The 18,689-nt window shown below is 38.5% G+C and overlaps 1 protein-coding gene across 10 annotated transcripts in view; it reads right to left on the bottom strand.

Moving 5' to 3' along the window:
- Positions 1-18,689, bottom strand: part of PIP5K1B (phosphatidylinositol-4-phosphate 5-kinase type 1 beta) — a 303,947-nt gene that overhangs the window by 267,204 nt on the left and 18,054 nt on the right. The window lies entirely within an intron of this gene.

Below are 18,689 nucleotides of genomic sequence, written 5' to 3'. Positions count from 1 at the left end.
TGTAACCCATAATGTCATTGAAACCACATGCAAGGAAACAAGTAATAGTGGAAAATAATTTTTAAATATTCAGTAATATTTCAGCTTCACATGTTCTTCTAACCTCAGCTAAGATTATCTTCCAATTCTGAAACTCATATAGAAGTGAGGAGACATAAACTTCTTATGAGTAGGGCCATGATAACCTACCCTGGTTCTCCCCACCCCCAACAACTACCACCCAAATCTTCCAATTACTAATACGTGATAAGGACTCTATCAGCAGCATGAACAAATGTAACGGGACCATGGAGGAGAAAGTGATAACTGGGGGGCTAGAGAGGGTGAAGAGAAATGCCAAAGAGAGGAAGAGGTGAGGCGTGGAGAAGGGAGGCAGAGAACAGAAAGAAAAGTCTTGGTTACCAAGTTTCCCTTCTCTATCTCTTTGCTTAGAGTCAGCCCCATCTCACCTGGTTGCGCAGAAGCAAAACTATTTGTAGAGGTCATTCCACAATGGATTGGTGGGCTTTCGAGACGATTTGAGACACTGTTTGGTCACATGCTAATATCATTTTTTAGGGGTCACCCCTCATCCTCCACCTTGACCCCTGGCCATGGCAGTCTCTACCCACGCAGTGACAGCAAGAAGGCAGAGTGCTCTGGGATATTTCTACTGCTTGTTCTCTGGAATGGAATCAACTGACTGCACTTACAGCACATTCAGAAGCCAAGGGTGCTTAGTTTGGAGAGTGCATAACACTGCCTTCGATATGGAAAATTCCAAAGAAACTGCAAAAGTGACCAATGAAATCTAGTTTTGGATAAAAACTCTAAGTTCTACTCAGATGACATGGGATAATGTTAAATGAAACAAAAATCAATTTATGAAAAAATATGTGATTCCAATTTTTGAAATGTATGTACACACACTGTTTTAGGCATTCTTAGATATATCTGCTCAGAAAAAAGGAAGCTAATACTCCAGAACATGAACAATGATTTTATCTGTGTTCGAGATGAAAGAGTAGATATATTTTTTCTTAATTTTCTAAGTTTGGTTAAATGGGCAAGTAATTATATAAAAGTGGGTAAAATGGCATTTAGAAATACTAATTTGAGATTTTAAAGCTAAAAGACTTCTTAGAAATGACCTGATCTAAAACTTCCCCCAGTCCCTCTCAGGTTTGTAGGTAAAAGACCTCTGACACACCAAGTGGCTTCTGAGCCTGAAGTCTTCCAACTCGGGGATAACTAGCTACACCATGGCTTGAGCTCAGATCTTGTGACATTTATGGTCTGTGCCACTCCCATTATATCACGTTGCCTAGAGTCAGAGATTAATGAACTTCATAAGGAAATACGCCATGAGGAAGGCACAAGCCTTACTGTGCACACCTATATTTCTCACTAAATAAATATTTGCCTTTGAAGCATATCATAATTTTATGACATGCAAACAATTCAGTTGCTAAAGGAGCCCCAGTGATTTCGTCAGAGCTACTGAACCAGAGTGCTAGTTATGAAGTTGGAACTCCCGCATTGCATAGAAGACCACTATCAGAGAGCTTCACGATAAAAATGTATTAAAAGGCACCTTAGTCCTTATGCTAGGTATCTCTGTGATTATGGAGAAGACATAGGTTACTTCTGTCTTCTACTGTTGTGAACTACACATATAACAGCCACTTAACTTCCACTGACCCCAAGAGACTGTAGAGACCCATTGTATCATACTGTATTAGAACTACTTAACATTTAGTCAGCCCAAAAACATGTATAGAAATCAGATAAACTAAAAACACTTTCTGAAAGTATCCATGTCCTAAAGGCTTTAAGTACTTCTATTTATAAAGCCTTGTTAGGAGCTACGCAACATCTAAATCTTACCAAAAGATCCGTCCCAAGATCTTCCATTTCTTCAGGGAGAAAATTCAGACACTGGATGCAAACACATATATAGCAGAGCCTTGGGCCACACAGAATTGGCTTTCTGTTTTGCTCCCTTTATCTTACTGGTAGGGATTGGGAATGCTTTCTAGGCAAAGGGTGGGGAGCTGGCTGATCAAGGACACAGTAGCAGGAAGGACTGGCCACAGGTAGTGAGGTCAAAGAACTGTTTCTCAGATAAGCAGAGACTCTACACCTGGTCACAGCCACAATGGGTAGCTTGTTCCCTGCCCAATGTGCTAACCAGGAGCATAATACATGACCCCAGAATGTACCTGTGGCTGGCAGACAGCGTGCAGGAGTCTGGGCAATACGTCAGTCTCTTGGGTTCAGCAGTAGTAAGCCTAGACTGAGAACCTGAAATTAGCTATGCAGGTCACATGAGTTTAGGGCAAAGCCTCAAGCATGCATAGGCACAGCAGAGCAGAGAGTGCCTGAAATGAGCACTGAAAGCGTGAAAATGCTGCCTGGGGAGAATTCTCAGTGGAAGGAGCTGGAGGAGAAGCGCAGGAAACAGCAGGCTGAGAAGTGTTGCAATCTGAGATATCACAGGCTGCAAAACATTCCTCCAACCAAAATTACTTTGGTATTAAGGGAAGCCCCAAGAAGGAGGCTGAAATTTATGTTTAAATATAAATGCTGCCTTCTTAAATATTTTAAAGTTTTAAGGAAAGAATATAATGTGCTAACGTGGCCTCTTGTCTTTGTCAGTCAAAATAAAGGTACCCAAAATGGATCAAGAACTATACTACTATATCCCTCAGTCAAAGATCTCCAACTCTGAGAGGTTAATCTAAGTATATAGACAAAAGAAGCCAAAGGCTAGATTGTATGAAGATGTACAAATGTTGTGTCCCATAAGAGCAGAAAACAAAGAGTTGATGATATTTGAGGACTGATAAGAGGGGAAAATCAGACTAAGCAAGAGTAAATTGAGGCACATGAAATATTTTAAACTCCTTTACAAATGATAATGTGAAGATATGAAATAGGAAAATAAAATATGAAGTTTAAAAATTCAAAATTAAATGGTCATAAAGATTACAGCAGAATCAAAATAGTGGTGCTGGGGAGGAAGCTAGAGAAACAGTCGATGATCAAATGCTGACGGTGGCCAGGATTGTTCAGGGTCGGCTGACGGAGAATGAAGAAACTGAAGGCTGGACCCCATGGTAAAGCCATGGAGAACTTTTTTGGCCGGTGAAGAAGAGGGTATAGGCTCATCCAGAAATGTTGAGGCGTGGGCCTGAGCCCAAAAAAAAGAAAAAAAAAATGTTGGCCTTCCTGAGATCAAAGTGGGCTCAAGTACACTGTTTGAAACTTGGATTGAAGCGTTGAAAATGTGGATAGTTTAATATGATCCTGAAGAAGGGTGATCTGAAGGAACTTGCAGATTAAAAGAAAAGGGGCCCCTTCTCAGAGAGGGCCCGAAAGGGTCTGTTTAAGCTAGAAATATCTGGAAGTGTCCATTTAAAAGTCTAGAAATTTGGCCAAACTCGCCAAGGAACATGAGAATCAAGTTGTACTGCCTGATATCACATGAGAGCCGGAATGGAGCAAAGTGATTAACTTCACCCCACCCCTTGTCATCTCCAGCTTTCAGATGAGAATACGCAGATCCAAGGAAGGTGATGCCAACTGCTGGCCCAAGATGACAACTAGTTTATGGTGGTGACAGGAACAGTACTCACATCTTTTCCTCTCAGTCCAGCAATTCTTTATTATAGCATGCTCTCATAGCAACCATATGTAGGTGGACCCAGCATTCTCCTACCACACATGAATTAACCTTAAAAAGTCATTTTCACTATACAAGTGTTACTGTTTTTATTTTTAATTGGTGAAATTCAAGACGGCCAAAAATAAAGAAAATCAACTGTTGTTTCAATTATAAATACAGCCTCAATTTTAGAAGTTCTCATTATTTCTGTTAAATGTACCTAGTTGGTGTTGGCCTATTTTCATAGTTCATATTATGAAGATTTATTCTATAGGTTTACTTCATCAGCCACATAAATATGAATTTTTCAGATTTCTATCCAAGTTCTAAGGATCCTTCTTCAGTTTGGGGCCAAGAAAACCCTAAATACCTGCCACTAGAAACCTCTTTCTAGGCTGACAAACACTCAGTCATTACCTATGTTATGGCATATGAATAGAATCAGCTATCAATTTATTGCATTATGCTGTCATCCTCCAACATCTCTCTATTATGTGCGTAAGGAGACCAGCGAGAGATATTTGTCAAATGCTTTGATGTCTTTGGCATTATCTTCCAATATAGAAGCCACTTTTATAAAAGAAAATGTGACAATTGGTCACTACGCATTAGTAGATTTATGCTGGTTCCTAACGATCAATGCAATCTCTTCTCTGGACTCCTAAATAATTTATATGATGATAGTTCAGAAATTTTGCAAGGGTGCATTTCACACATTGAAAGTTTTAGGAATTCAACTTTGTCAAAAGCTATATAGAACAACATTTGCATATCTCTGGTCTTCTGGAACCTCTGCCACTCTCCAAGTTCACTCAACAATCACCAGCAATGGCTCAAAGATGATGCCTGCTAACTCCTTCAACCCTGCTAACCCTGAGATACAATCCAGTGTGCCCCAGAGAGGTAAATGCATTCAAATTACCTGGATTTTCTTTCATTGTCATCCAAATCCCTTTTAGTAACACCCTTTTAATTTTGGAAATCACTTCCTTTGATGGAGAATTGAAAGCAACATAGTTCTGCATACGTCATCTATTCATGCTAGCCTTATGCCCTTACTTAAGCAATAGTCTAATCCTGTCCCCATTCTTCTAGCTCCAGATACAACTAAAAAGCAAAATAAACATAACACTATTCTCAAAATACAAATGACATATGCCGCCATGCACACTCCAAAAAGGTTCAACCTAGCCAGCAAGGAAATAAAATAAACACACCAATAAAATGTCATTTTGTAACAAACTGGAAACACACCTTTAATTGACAGAAAGCAAACCTGGTGAGGTTGTAGGGAAATGGACATCCTTATATATTTACCAATAATTTAACTGTATTTGGAAGCAAATACATAAGATGTTCATGCTCTTTGTTCCAGGAAACCTAAACTTGGATATTTATCTTAAGAGACACAATCTGAAAGAAAAGAAGGTCAAAGTATATAAATATAGGAATTATAGGAATATCAAAATGGCCCCAAACTGGATGCCTTCTAAGTATTCAACAATGGAAATGGTTAAGTAAACTACAAAACATCAGCTGTGGTAGGCTGAATAATGTCCCCAAAGATGTCCACATCCTAATCCCCAGAACTTGTGAATATACTACTTTACATGGTAAAAGGAATCTTCGAGATGTAATTAAATTAAGTGCCTCAAAATGGGGAGATTATCCAAATGGACCCAAAGTAATCACAAAAGTGTGTAGAAGTGGGAGACAGGAGGTTCAGAATAGGAGAAGTGGTGACTGAAGCAGAGGTGAGGTTTGAAGATGCTGCTGGCTGTAAAGATGGAGTGAGGGGCCATGAGTCAAGGAGTGAGGGTGGATTCTAAAAGATGGAAGAAGCAAGGAAATGGATTCTCCCTGGAGCCTCCAGAAGGAGTGCAGCTCTGCCAACACCTTGATTTTAGGACTCTGACCTCCAGAACTGTGAGATAATAAATTTGTATCCTTTTATGCCATTCCATTTGTGGTAAGTTTTTACAGCAGCAGTAGGAGACTAATACACAAACTATTATGCAGCCACTGAATGTTATAAACCTGAGGACTACAGAGCAACAGAAAAAAAATGTTAAAATACACAGATGGCAAAACTGTATGTACACAATTACCACATGTGAAATATGCATACAAATAGATCAAGATTAATAGATTAAGATAAAATATACTAGTAGAGTAAAAGACTTTTTAACTGGTCTTTCTACTTCTGCAACATTCAGAGTGACCAGAGTGGTCCTTTTCAAATATGAAATCAGATGACCCTATTCCTCTGCTCAAAAGCCTCCAATAGCTCCTCTCTCCTCAAAGAAAAAGACCAAGTCCCCACAAGGACTTCTATAGCCCAACTCCACAGCAGTACACAGCTCCCACGACAGCCACTCACACGCGCTTTCCGTGATTCCATCCCAGACACCACCTGCCCAAACTTGTGTTTGTCCTCACTCACTCCATCTCATTACCTGGCTGACCCTGCTCCAGGCTCATGGACCAACCTGCTATTCCTGGAGTGTTCCAAGCCACTCCTGCTTCAGGCTTTTGCATCGTTTGCTCCCTCTGCCTGAAATACTCTTCCTAGTGGTATGCGCATGGCTCATTCCCTTGTTTCCTCCCTGTCTCTGCTCAAATGCACCTTAGCAATGGGGCTTTCTTCAACTGCTGTATATAAATAACAGTCCCATCATTCCACCTCAGAACCCCCTACTCCCTTATCCTGCTTTACCTTTCTCCAAAGCACATATTATTGTCATATTTAAAATATCTATTTGTGGCCGGGCACGGTGGCTCATGCCTGTAATCCCAGCACCTTGGGAGGCTGAGGCAAGCGGATCACTTGAGTCCAGGAGTTCGAGACCAGCTTGGCCAACATGGCTAAACCCCATCTCTACTAAAAATACAAAACATTAGCTGGGCGTGGTAGCACATGCCTGTAATCCCAGCTACTTGGGAGGCTAAGGCACGAGAATAGCTTGAACCCGGGAGTCAGAGGTTTCAGTGAGCTGAGATCAAGAGGAGATCAACTTATAACCAAGAGGAGCCTAAGCAGACATGACAAATCTAATGACAAATATAACGTGGTATTCCAGATGGGATCCTGGAACAAGAACAACCACCAAAAAAAAAAAAAAAAAAAAGACATTAGGGGAAAACAGCAAATCTGAATAAAATATTAACAGTAGTATATCAAAATTAGTTAATGAATTGTGGCAAATGTATGTACTAATATAAGATAAAGATAGGGGAAACTGGTATGAGGTATATAAGAATTCTCTCACTACATTTGTAATAGTGCTCTAAATCTAAACATGTTCTCATATAAAAAGTTTGTTAAAAAAAACTTCCAAGAGATCAGGACCACTGTCATCAAAGGCTCCTCCATCTTCCATGCCATGAAGTCATTCTTTCTTAATGGTTGGTGTTAAATCCAATATAGCAATTTATTTGTTGTATTCTGAAAAGTGACAAAAATAGGCCGAAAGGTACTAGGGTGTTTTTAGCCCAATTACTCAGCCAGCAGAACCTGAGATGGTCACCTCCTATTGCCTTTTCCAGTTTTGCCATTTGCCTAGTATCAACAGATCAGCCTCAGCCTCCATTTGTTTGGCTAGTAGAAGGTTCCTACAACAATCAAATGATGGACTGCTTTCCTTTTTCTTTTAACCTCACCAAATGTTCTGCAGAATAGTTCTTCCATCAGATTGTGGATTTATAGATAAGCATGTTCTTCCTTCCTTATCAATCCTGTTTCTCCCTTTTGTATAGACTGGAGGGATATTCTTATCCTTGTGAGTTTCAAGACCATTTGAGCAAAATGTCATGGGAGCAGGTAGCAGTCATCACATTAGAGGAAAAATAAGTAGAGAGAAAAAGGAGGAGGATCTTCTATATCCAGTCCATTTTATACATTCTGGACCCATCTGCCTGCTACCAGCAGTCTTCACTGGTCAACCACTCAACAAAGCAGTAGAGATATGTTGGACGTAGCTTTGAGCCTTTGTTCTTGTGGTCCTTCCCTCCCAGTTAAGACACCTTTCCCTTTCTATTGTTTCTTCTAGCTTTATTAATTCTGTGTGCCTCCTACATAGGAGTGATCTTTCTCTCCTCTGAACTCTAATAAAACCTGTCTCACTTTGAGTTCCCAGGCAGTTGGTTGTGTCTCACATGCGTATTTCCTCAACAACACTGTAGTAAACTCTTTCATGGGGTGAACTTCATCTACTTTTCTGTATATACTTTGTGCCTTGATCAATCAAATTGTCCAATAAATATTAGCAAGAATTTGAGTACTTAACATTGAGTTTTTAACAATAAGTCAATGAGGTAGGAATATAATTACCCCCATTTTATAGCTGAAAATGCTGAAGAATAAAGTAGCTAAGTGACTTTCATGGGGTTGCATGGAAGTTGCAGAGCCAGAATTTCAGCCCAAATTCAAGCTCTTAATCACCACAGTACATTCTACTGCCTCCTAATAAATATACTAGTTAAATGATCCTTTAAAGAGTCCACGTATTGCCGGGCACGGTGGCTCACGCCTGTAATCCCAGCACGTCGGGAGGCCGAGGCAGGTGGATCACAAGGTCAAGAGATCGAGACCAGCCTGGCCAACATGGTGAAACCCTGTCTCAACTAAAAATACAAAAATTAGCTGGGCATGGTAGCCTGCACCTGTAGTCCCAGCTACTTGGGTGGCTGATGCAGGAGAATTGCCTGAACCCGGGAGGCGGAGGTTACAGTCAGCTGAGATCATGCCACTGCACTCCAGCCTGGGCGAAAAAGCAAGACTCCGTCTCAAAAAAAAAAAAAAAAAAGAGTCTAAGTATTTCAATAAGTGGGGATCTCAGAAGAAAAGAGAAAAACCCTTGGTCTGTGACCTCAAACTGACTGAGAAAAATTTTATTCAATTGTTCTCCCCCAAATCTAAATGTCACACAGAGTTTGTGCATAGTACAAACAATAGGATTCAAGGGAAAGAGCAATTTTAAAAATTCTTTGGGAAGCACTGCGGTTAGCCCTCATTCTTCACACTGCTTCACACGTCAACCAGTTAGACTGGCAGACACAAAATGAACAAACAGACAAAAACAAAATATGCAAGGCTCTGCAGTTTGGAGCCCAATGCCAGCCTGGCTCACACGCTTTGGTGGAACAGGCCAGAGATTAGCCATTGTACTGGAGGAACAACCAGCACCCAGTGCCGTACTGCATGTGTACAGACGGCAAGCAGCAAGGTTCTCTTCAGCAATCTGCTTCTCATTTCCCACTGGAAATTTTGTGGTTGGATGGTTGGCTTCTTAGAGGACTTCTAAAAATAAGTTACCACCAATTCAACTACACAAGTACATGAGCATTTACAATCACCTTGTGGACCACACCTAGATCAAATAACTTTCCCTTCTACTATGAGAGGGCACCAAAATTCAATGGATGTGCAAAGCATCAAAATTGGTACAGGTTCCATCCACATCGTCGTCGTCATCATCATCATCATCATCATCTCCCACCGCGCCGCCCCCCCCAACTCGCCTCCACATCACCAGCAACGGATTATGAGCTTTTCATGGATGCCTGCCCACTGCGCCAGTAATCAATTGTAATGCCCACTCTTTCCAAGAAAGAATTACCCGGCTTTGCCTCAGGGACAGCAGACCTTTCTACTCCACTGTGTTCTTGCCATTTCTGTCATGTCAACTGCTACTTAACTCTGAGCTCTCCCAAAAAGCCATGCCCAGGGAAAACAATGGCCTTCTTACATTTGTTAGACGTGTCAATTTGTCTTCTTTTGGGTTCCACCTGCTTCTGTTTACCAGACCCACGTGTCTGGTTTAGCTATCAGATGTGAGACAAGTGCCTCCTCTGATCTCCTCTGCACAAACAGTAGGTGGTCAAAGTTCTGAATTTCCAGAGGGATATAGATGAAGACTGTAAAACATGCTGTGGTTGATCCCTAACACCGGGAGAGTACAAGTTAGACATGGGAAGAGAATGAATTTCCTTTGAATCCCAAAGATGCCAAAGACTAAATGAATACTGATATAGTTTCAGATACTCTTGAATAGTGCTATTAAATAAACAACAACAAAAAAGATCCATGTAATTCAATCAGCAAGACTTTGGAGTAAAGGGAATTCCTTTTGACAACATTTTGTTTATTGAAAAATAAACGAGAGACCCTTCCTCCCGCAAGCAATTTACAATCCAACAGGGAAGATAAGACACACCTGCAAATAACTGAAACTACACCTTGAAAGGTGGTAAGTCCCAAAGGAGAGGTATAAATAAAATACTTATTTCCTCCACCTCCCTATTCCAACATCACAGTAAGAATTTCAGGAGTGGCTAGCAAGCAAATCTAGCTCGTGACTAGTTCACAGCAGCCCCACCCATGGTGCTTCGGTGGAGGCTCAGGAATCCCTCGAAGACAGAGACCAGCCAGAAGTGGCTGAGAGTCAACGCCATTACTTCCCACACCTCCTTCCACACACATTAAAAAAGGGTTGCAGTTTGCTTATTATAAAATGCTTCCTGAAATACAGTGAAGTGAACAATAGGCAGTTTTCAAAAGTAAAGAGTATAATTACAACATTTTATCACTTTTTAAAGTGTGTGACTGTCTCTCAGAGTATTTTCCTAGCATGCATTTGCCCTGTGCACCAGCCTTTCTTCAAATTTGGGTTATACAAACCATCACATGCACTAACCTCAAAGGCTTAATTTGCAGTCCTAAGGCTGTCTAACTCCAGCCACATTCAGTACTTTTACCACCTTTCTTTTAATTGCATTATCTTCCCCTAATTGAGTGTGTTTGCCCAGCTCCTCCAACCTGTTGCAAATTCCCTGACGGCAAGGATCACACATTTGTTTTTGCGATTGCTTCCCCATCCACCCACTCAGTCTAAAATGTTAGCCCCTTTGCCCTCCGCACCTTTCAAAATAATTTGCACATAAAAAGTGAAAGGAAGTAGCATTTACTTAGTTCCTGCCACCCATATTCCTTTATCTCAGTTAAACCCTCTCAATAATCTATGGAAGTGGTCAACATCAGCCTCATTTCAGAGGCTGTTCTTTGCTGGGAAGACAAAGGAACTGGATCATCACTGATCCTGTCCAGTGTACACAATGCAGTGTTAGCTTCACCTCTTCTGTTTTCCCCACAAAATATATACGTCCTATCCAGACATCAGGGATACCAGAAATCATATTGGCACAACAGATATTCACAAACTGATGTTAAATTGAAACATGGCAAGCTTTAGACATCAAGCATTCTAGAACAGCCTCTAAGATTCTGAAGCAGCACTTGACCATAACACATGACCCTTGAAACCAAAATTATCACACATATTGAAAGGGATCCACAGGCATGTGCTAAAGGTAACTTTCCTTGACAGTGAAGATTATGGAAGTCATATCTGTTTACTGGTTAATGATTGAAGAAGCATATTTCAACTAAGACTTCAAGGAAACCAGTGGCCTGCCTGGCCCCATTTCAGGGTAATCCTTTCTCATGAAAAGAGGGTAGAAGAAATATTGGATAACTGTATTCAAAATTCTAAATTCAAAACAATCATGAAATCCATTAATCCTTTTCCTGTTTCCAACCTAGTCGATTTGAATTTGTACCCAGCATACACATAAAGCCTACCCACCCATTTTAAGGACTCAATGAATCTTTGGAATTTATTGTCCCATTCCAATACAACTTGGTGTGACAAGCTCAAGAGTTTTATTTCACAACAAAGTCCAGGTCAAAGTCCACTACAGTGACTTCTGTTGGCTGAAATTCTCTGCTTTTCTGGAATTTACTTGTATATGACATTACTTAAAGTGTGATATCTGTTAAGAATTGAGAAATCTGTTTCTATATAGAAAAAAATGTAATGTTGTAACTGGATATGGGCCGCGATAACAGATCTAAAACTTTCTGTGAAGTAATTTTTTAATCCAAAAATAAATCTTATCTGCTGACATGGCTTACTTTTTGGGAATGAATGTTAGTTTCAATTAGTCTTGAGGAGTATTTCTTCAATTACTCCATCCTCACTTTCATTGGAAGCATAGAGTAGACCCTCATTGGCATCCCATTTCCTGGCTGTTCGTATCAGATGCTCCAAATCTTGTTGACCCTGGATATTATTTTCTATATCCTATGATATACCTCCTTTAAGTGAATTATATTTTCTTCTATTCTTCATGCCATATTCATATGCAGCCAAATACACAATTAAAGGGTAAACAAAATCATCAATGCAAATTGTATGTAACCATTCTATGCTTTTTCATCCTGATCAGTGTACTTGCTTATAAAGTCTTTCACAACATTATGTCTCTTTTTTCACTTAATTTCACACAGACTTCTCCATAATATTCTATCTGCAAGTAATATTCTATTATTATGAATTATTATGGTTTGTTTAATCATTTCCCCAAATGTTAGATATTGAAGTCATTTTTAGCCTTTCATGACTATAATGAATGTTGTTCTAAACAAGATTTTTTTTTTCTCCTTTGACTTATTTTCCCTTGAAAAGGGAAATTACTGGATCTAAGGGTATATTCAATGAAATGGCTTTTGTTAAATATTGTTGGTACCCTTTAGGAAGTATATACTAATTTGAAAGCTAACAAAAATCTACAAATACCAAATTCCACACAGCCATGCCAACATTGTAACTTATCATTTTATTTCTTAAGACTCAGTTACTTCAGATTGTATTGCTTTTACTATTACTATGGATGATTACTTTTGTCTATGTTGGTCCTTTTCATGTATAAAAATGATAGTACCTAACCTTTGGCCATTTATCCAAATAAAGGTTAGTTCTTGTATAATTATACACATACCTTACATATTCTGGATACTGACCATTATGTGTGTATAGATATAGATATGTTCCCTATCTCACTGCCTTTTAGATAATCTTAGTTATATTGGTTTTAATATAAATTTTAATACAGTTGAACATGTTAAGAAATTATTTTCCTTTTCTATTCTGGAAAAATCAATTAGACTAGAGCTTTTTTCTATCTCCCAGAAATGAACCAAGATATGCTTTGCCCTAGGAAACAGAAAGCAAGAGTTTACTCATACTCTTCAATAATCATTGATTTAAAAATTATATATTTCAAGTAGAAGAATTTGAAAAGTTCTTATAAGAAGGATATCATAAGAACATGAATATATTTGGATATAAATATCTCCATTCATCTAAATATTTTAAATTCTTGTTAAACCTTTCTTCAAAATTCCTTCTTTCTCCCTATGCAACCCCCATATACCAGTACCCTAATGTATTTCTTGCAATTATTACTTTAGAGCTAAGATAATTTTTAAATGATGATTGAACATATTAATGTCATTAAACATAGGAAGAAATCATTAAGTGTGCCATGAATTACCACTTCTAAGTAGCTACAACTTAACTAGTGTCCTGGCTCACAATCACCATTAGGGAAGGTACCTATGAGTACAATGAATGCAAACACTTTCACTTACAGAAGGCTTGACTTCCCCAGCAGCTCATTAGTCACATCTTCACTGATTAGCAAAACACTCTCAGCTATTTAAGCCTCTTCTTGAAATACTGCCTCTTCATGAGACACAGGGCAGGAGGTTCTTGTTGGATATCCTTTCCCTTCACTCAACCCTCTAATGGCTTCTCATCACACTAAGAATAAAATCCAAAGTCATTATCTGGTTCATAAAGCTCTACTTGTCTTGGTCCCAAGTATTCCCCTTCCGCTACTTCTCTCAGCTTTGGCCATTCAGGCTTCCCCCAGTATCTCAAGTGGGCCAAACAAGCTGTGCCTCAAGACTTGGCATTTACTATTCATCCCTTCTACTTGGAATGTTTTCCCCATATCTGCACAGTTTGTTTCTCTACTTCATTTAGGTCTTCGTCTGTTATGAACTGAATGTTTGTGCCCCCCTCCCCCACATAAATTCATATATTGGAATCCATACCCCCAATATGATGGTATTACGAGGTGGAGCCTATGGGGAATAATGAGGTCATGAGGGTGGAGTCCTCATGAATGGGATTAGTGCCCTCATAAAAGAGACATAGAGAGCTCACTTCCTCTCTGCTGTCTGCATGTGAGGATGCAACGAGAAGATGGCCATCTGTAAACCATAAAGTGAGCCCTCACCAGACACTGGATCTGTCAGCACCTTGATCTTGGACTTCCCAGCCTTCAGAACTGTGTGAAATAAATGTTCGTTGCTTAAGCTACTTGATCACTCAATCTACAGCATTTTGTAAAAGCAGCCAGAATGGGCAAAGACAATATTCATGTGCCAGCTCTTTAGAGAGGACTTCTCTCACCTTCCTTTCTAAAATAACACCTCACCACCACCACTACCATCATTCTATTCCTTATCTTGCCTTATTTTCCCCATAGCATCTTGTATCAAATAATGCACTTATTTTTCTTTGCCACTGACTGGGGAAAGGAATAGTCCTAGTACCTAGAGCTGTGTTAATAGGCACTCAAATATTTGCTGAATCATGAATGAACTAAAGTTAAGTATCTCTTTAGGGGATGGCCTCAGAGAACAAGCCAAGTTTAATTAGGATGAAGGAGCACCCACTGTCTGTACTGTGGGGCATCACACCTACCTTCCTTCCATGAGACACACTGCAGTTTTGTAGGGTAGAGAGATGGCTCTGGGGCTGGGCCAGCTGGCTCTGAAACCTGACTGTGTCAACTCAAATAACATACTTAGTATCAGTGCTTCTACGTCTCCTTACCTCCTCTATTAAATGGTGATAATAGTATCCACTCCATGGTTGCTGTGATTATTAAACAAGTGTCACATGTTTACTGTTTAGAATGTACCCAGAATGCAGCAAGAGCCTAAGTAAGTGTCAGGCGTTTATCAGCACTGACTGTCATTTCAGGGCCCCTCCTTTCTTTATATAACTCTAAACATAGACCACTTCCCCATATTCTTTATTTTATATTATTCAGTCTTACCCTCTACCTATTATAATTACTTCATATTGTTTTTATCTTTATGTCCTAATTACCAATATGCCAATAATTTACTTTTTTCAGGGAAACGTATGTGCAAGGCAATAAATTAAACCAGATAGAAGACTTCGTGAGAGTGATCAACTCTTGCTTTTCCTATCCCTGCCACTAGTTTCATTCTTCCAAGGTAACTGTTCTTCAAATTTTGTTTTAGTCTCTTGATAGTTATCTTTACAACTGTTGATACCATGCTTGAATCTCTAGGTCTTGACCCATATCAAGGATTCTCCTCACACTGCCCTGGCCTCCTCTTGAAGTTTAATATACTCTTCTAATTCTTCTGTTTAATTTATTTGCAACGTTAAGTACTAAAGTCTTCATTTTTGTTTTCGCCAACACCTGTTCTGAGGTAAAACTATCTTTATTCATAGACGACATGATTGTCTATATAAAAAATATGTGTGCTAAAAAAAAAAACAACAACTTTACTAGAATCAATACAAGAGTTTAGCACCTTACCAAAAATCATATAAGAATGGCAAATAGGCACATGAAAAGATGCTCAACATGATTAGCCGTCACGGAAATGCAATTTAAAGCTACAATGAGCCACCAGGACACAACTATTTGAATATCTAAATTCAAAAGAACGATCATACCATGTGTTCATAAAGAGTTGAAGCAATGGAAACTCTCATATGAGAATGCAAGATGGCACAACCACTGTGGAATTCCAGCAACTTTTAATAGCTATAGCTTATCTTGCTATTTTAAGAAATGAGGATATTAGCACCCTCTCCTCCCTGATGCCACATCCCACCTCCTGCCAACTACACTTTTTCTTTTGTTGAGGTTGCTAATATTCGTACTGTAGCCTGCAGTCATAACCAAGTCTGCCATGCTTAGTCCACAATCTGATTCTAAAAGCAGAAAACTGAGAAACAGCACCTGTATGATTATGATTATGCCACTCTATTCACTGCCAGCCTAACTAAAGAATTAAGATTTGGGGATCTTATTATAAATCCAATGTCGTGAGTACAGATCCAATTTTGTGACACTTATGCCAATGGTGTTATACTCTATAAGTTTCCCTCATTTTTGGTCAGGTAATTCCAGTCAGATTCCTCTGTCGCTTGGTATAGGTCATCAGACTATAATCATTTCAATTATTTTAATTTGTAATTTTCTTGGTACATAGAAGGTGTATATATTTATGGGGCGCATGAGATTATTTTGATACAGGCATATGATGTATAATAATCACATCAAGGTAAATGGGATATCTATCACCTCAAGCATTTATCCTTTCTTTGTGTTACAAACAATCCAATCACAACCTTTTAGTTTAAATATTTCTATTATTAAATAAGATTTTCATTAGCATTTGAGAAATGTCCAGTTAAAGTCAAACAAACTGAAAGATTCCATAATCTTTCAGTGTTAAAAGTGTTTTCTGGGTGACTTCTAGGAGCTTCTCATATTACATCTAAATGGGCAGCACCAAGTAAAATACTAATCATCTTTGTATGCAAGGCAGAGCATTAGGCACTCAGAAGATATGATAAGTTGGCTACCACATACCATACAAACCAAACGGAATAAGCAATAAACTTATTTAATACTTAAGAGAATTATGTCCTAGTTTGGACCCTCTCACATGAATTATTTGCAGTTCACTAACATTATTTTTCTTTAACAAGTAAGTATGAGTTGCTTTCTTCAATAAACGTCCACATTCAGGGTTCGTCTCTTTTTAAAGATAAAAGCATGCCACTCTCCTCATCCATGCTGCTCTCCTCATCCACGCTGAAGGTGATGTTTAAATTCTGGAACTCTAATCAGACTTTAGCAGTGTCCCACTCATATCTTTGGCCTTAGGGATGGGAGAGAATTCTCCTTTATGGGGACCTCTTGGCTCATATTTGCTTACTCGTGGGCTATAATGGTGGCTACCCTGAGCCTGATCTCTTTCTGCAATTCTTACAAAATAAATTCTCTAATGTGTGCAATGCTTCTGTTCTAAGGACCTCAAAGGTCCTCAGTTCATTTGGCCTCCCAACATGCCTTTGAATGAGGTCAGGAGCCAGTGGCTAGATTTTCATTCCATAGATGAGAAGAAGAAAAAATGCACAAATAGGGTCAAGTCACTTGACCAGGGCGCACCAAAGTGTTAGCAGAGAGGCCGGATGAATCAGACAGAATCCGTGTTTCTTGGATAAGGCCTCTCACTGCATCCAAATTCAACTTGTGCAAATGTATGCAAAATGCCATTTTAAAACACAGGAAGTTTGACCAATGAGACCAGGAGATAAACTCTGCTCAGGAGAAGCTATAGTAGGTGTAGCGGAACTGACAAAAGACATATTCTTCTTCTATAGAGTTTAAAATAGTGAGAATGATAAATGACAATAATTCTGCACTGGGTGTTGTAGATCTTCTTGCTAATTCACTTTTTTTTTTAAGTCAGAAATAGAACATTCAGCCAAAAACACATTTTAAGTAGGCACTTTTAGTTTGAGATACATCAACTGATATAAACCTGTAAAAAATTTGAGTTGTTCACTTTGTTTCTTTATTCTTCTAGAGGAGAATAAAAATAATCAATAAAAAGTAGTAGAAGGAAAATTGAAAGCCTTTCCACTAAGATCTGGAACAAGACAAGCATACCCACTTTCAAGAGTTATGTTCAAAATAAACATACAAAAGTCATCAGAGTTTTTATATGTGAACAGTGATCAAATCAAAAAAGAAATCAAGAAAGCAAACCCACTTACAATAACTACAAAAAAAAAACCTAGTAATAAACTCAACCAAATAAGTGAAAGGTCTCTGCAAGGAAAACTATACAACATTGATGAAAGAAATTGAAGAGGACACAAAAAATGAAAAGATGTCTCATGCTCAGAGATTGGAAGAATATTGTTAAAATGTTTATCATTTTAACAATTAAATCTGTATATCAGTTTAACAATTGAATCTGTACATCGCTATACAGAGTAGATTCAATGCAATCTCTACCAAAATAGCAATTATATTCTTCACAGAAATAGAAAAAACAATCCTAAAATTTGTATAAAACCACAAAAGACTGAAAATAGCTAAAGAAATGTTGAGCAAAAAGAACCAAGCTGAAGGCATCACACTACCTAATCTCAAATTATACTACAAAGCTAGAGTAATCAAAACAGCACGGTACTGGCAAAAACAAAAAACAAAAACCAAAAAAAAACACAGACACATAGACCAACGGAACAGAATACGAAAGCCAGAAATCAATCCACACACTTGCGGCCAACCCATTTTCAACAAAGGCACCAAGAACATACACTGGGGAAAGGACAGTTTCTTTAATAAATAGTGCTGGGAAAACTGGATATCCATATGCAGAAGAATAAAACTAGATACCTATCTTTCACCATATACAAAAATCAACTCAAAATGCATTAAAGACTTAAATGTAAGGCCTAAAACTATGAAACTACTGAAAAAAAATTTGGGAAAATCTTATAAGATATTTGTCTGAGCAAAGACCCAAAAGCACAGGCAACAAAAACAAAATATTAATAGACAAATGAGATTGCATCAAGCTGAAAAGCTTCTGCACAGCAAAGAAAACCATCAACAAAGTGAAGAGACAACCTAAAGAATGGGAGAAAATATTTGCAAACTATCCATTTATCCATTTGACAAGGGATTAATAACCAGAATACATAAGAAACTCAAACAACTCAATAGCAAAAAAAAAAAAAAAACCAAATACGTCAATTAAAAAATGGGCAAAAGACCTGAATAGACATTTCTCAAAAGAAGACATACAAATGGCTAACAGGTATATGAAAAAATGCTCAACATCACTAATCATCAGGGAGATGCAAATCAAAACCACAACGGGATAACATCTTACCCCAGTAAGAATGGCTATTACCAAAAAAATCAAAAAGTAACAAATGCTGGAGAGGATGTAGAGAAAGGGCAATATTTGTATACTATTGGTGGGAATGTAAAGATGTACAGCCATTATGGAAAACAAGATGTAAGTTCCTCAAAAGAAAAAAAAAATAGGACTACCATT

This window comes from Gorilla gorilla, chromosome 13, assembly GCF_029281585.2.
Source record: "Gorilla gorilla gorilla isolate KB3781 chromosome 13, NHGRI_mGorGor1-v2.1_pri, whole genome shotgun sequence".
Taxonomy (NCBI): Eukaryota; Metazoa; Chordata; class Mammalia; order Primates; family Hominidae; genus Gorilla; species Gorilla gorilla.
This window is presented reverse-complemented; position numbering and strand designations above follow the sequence as displayed.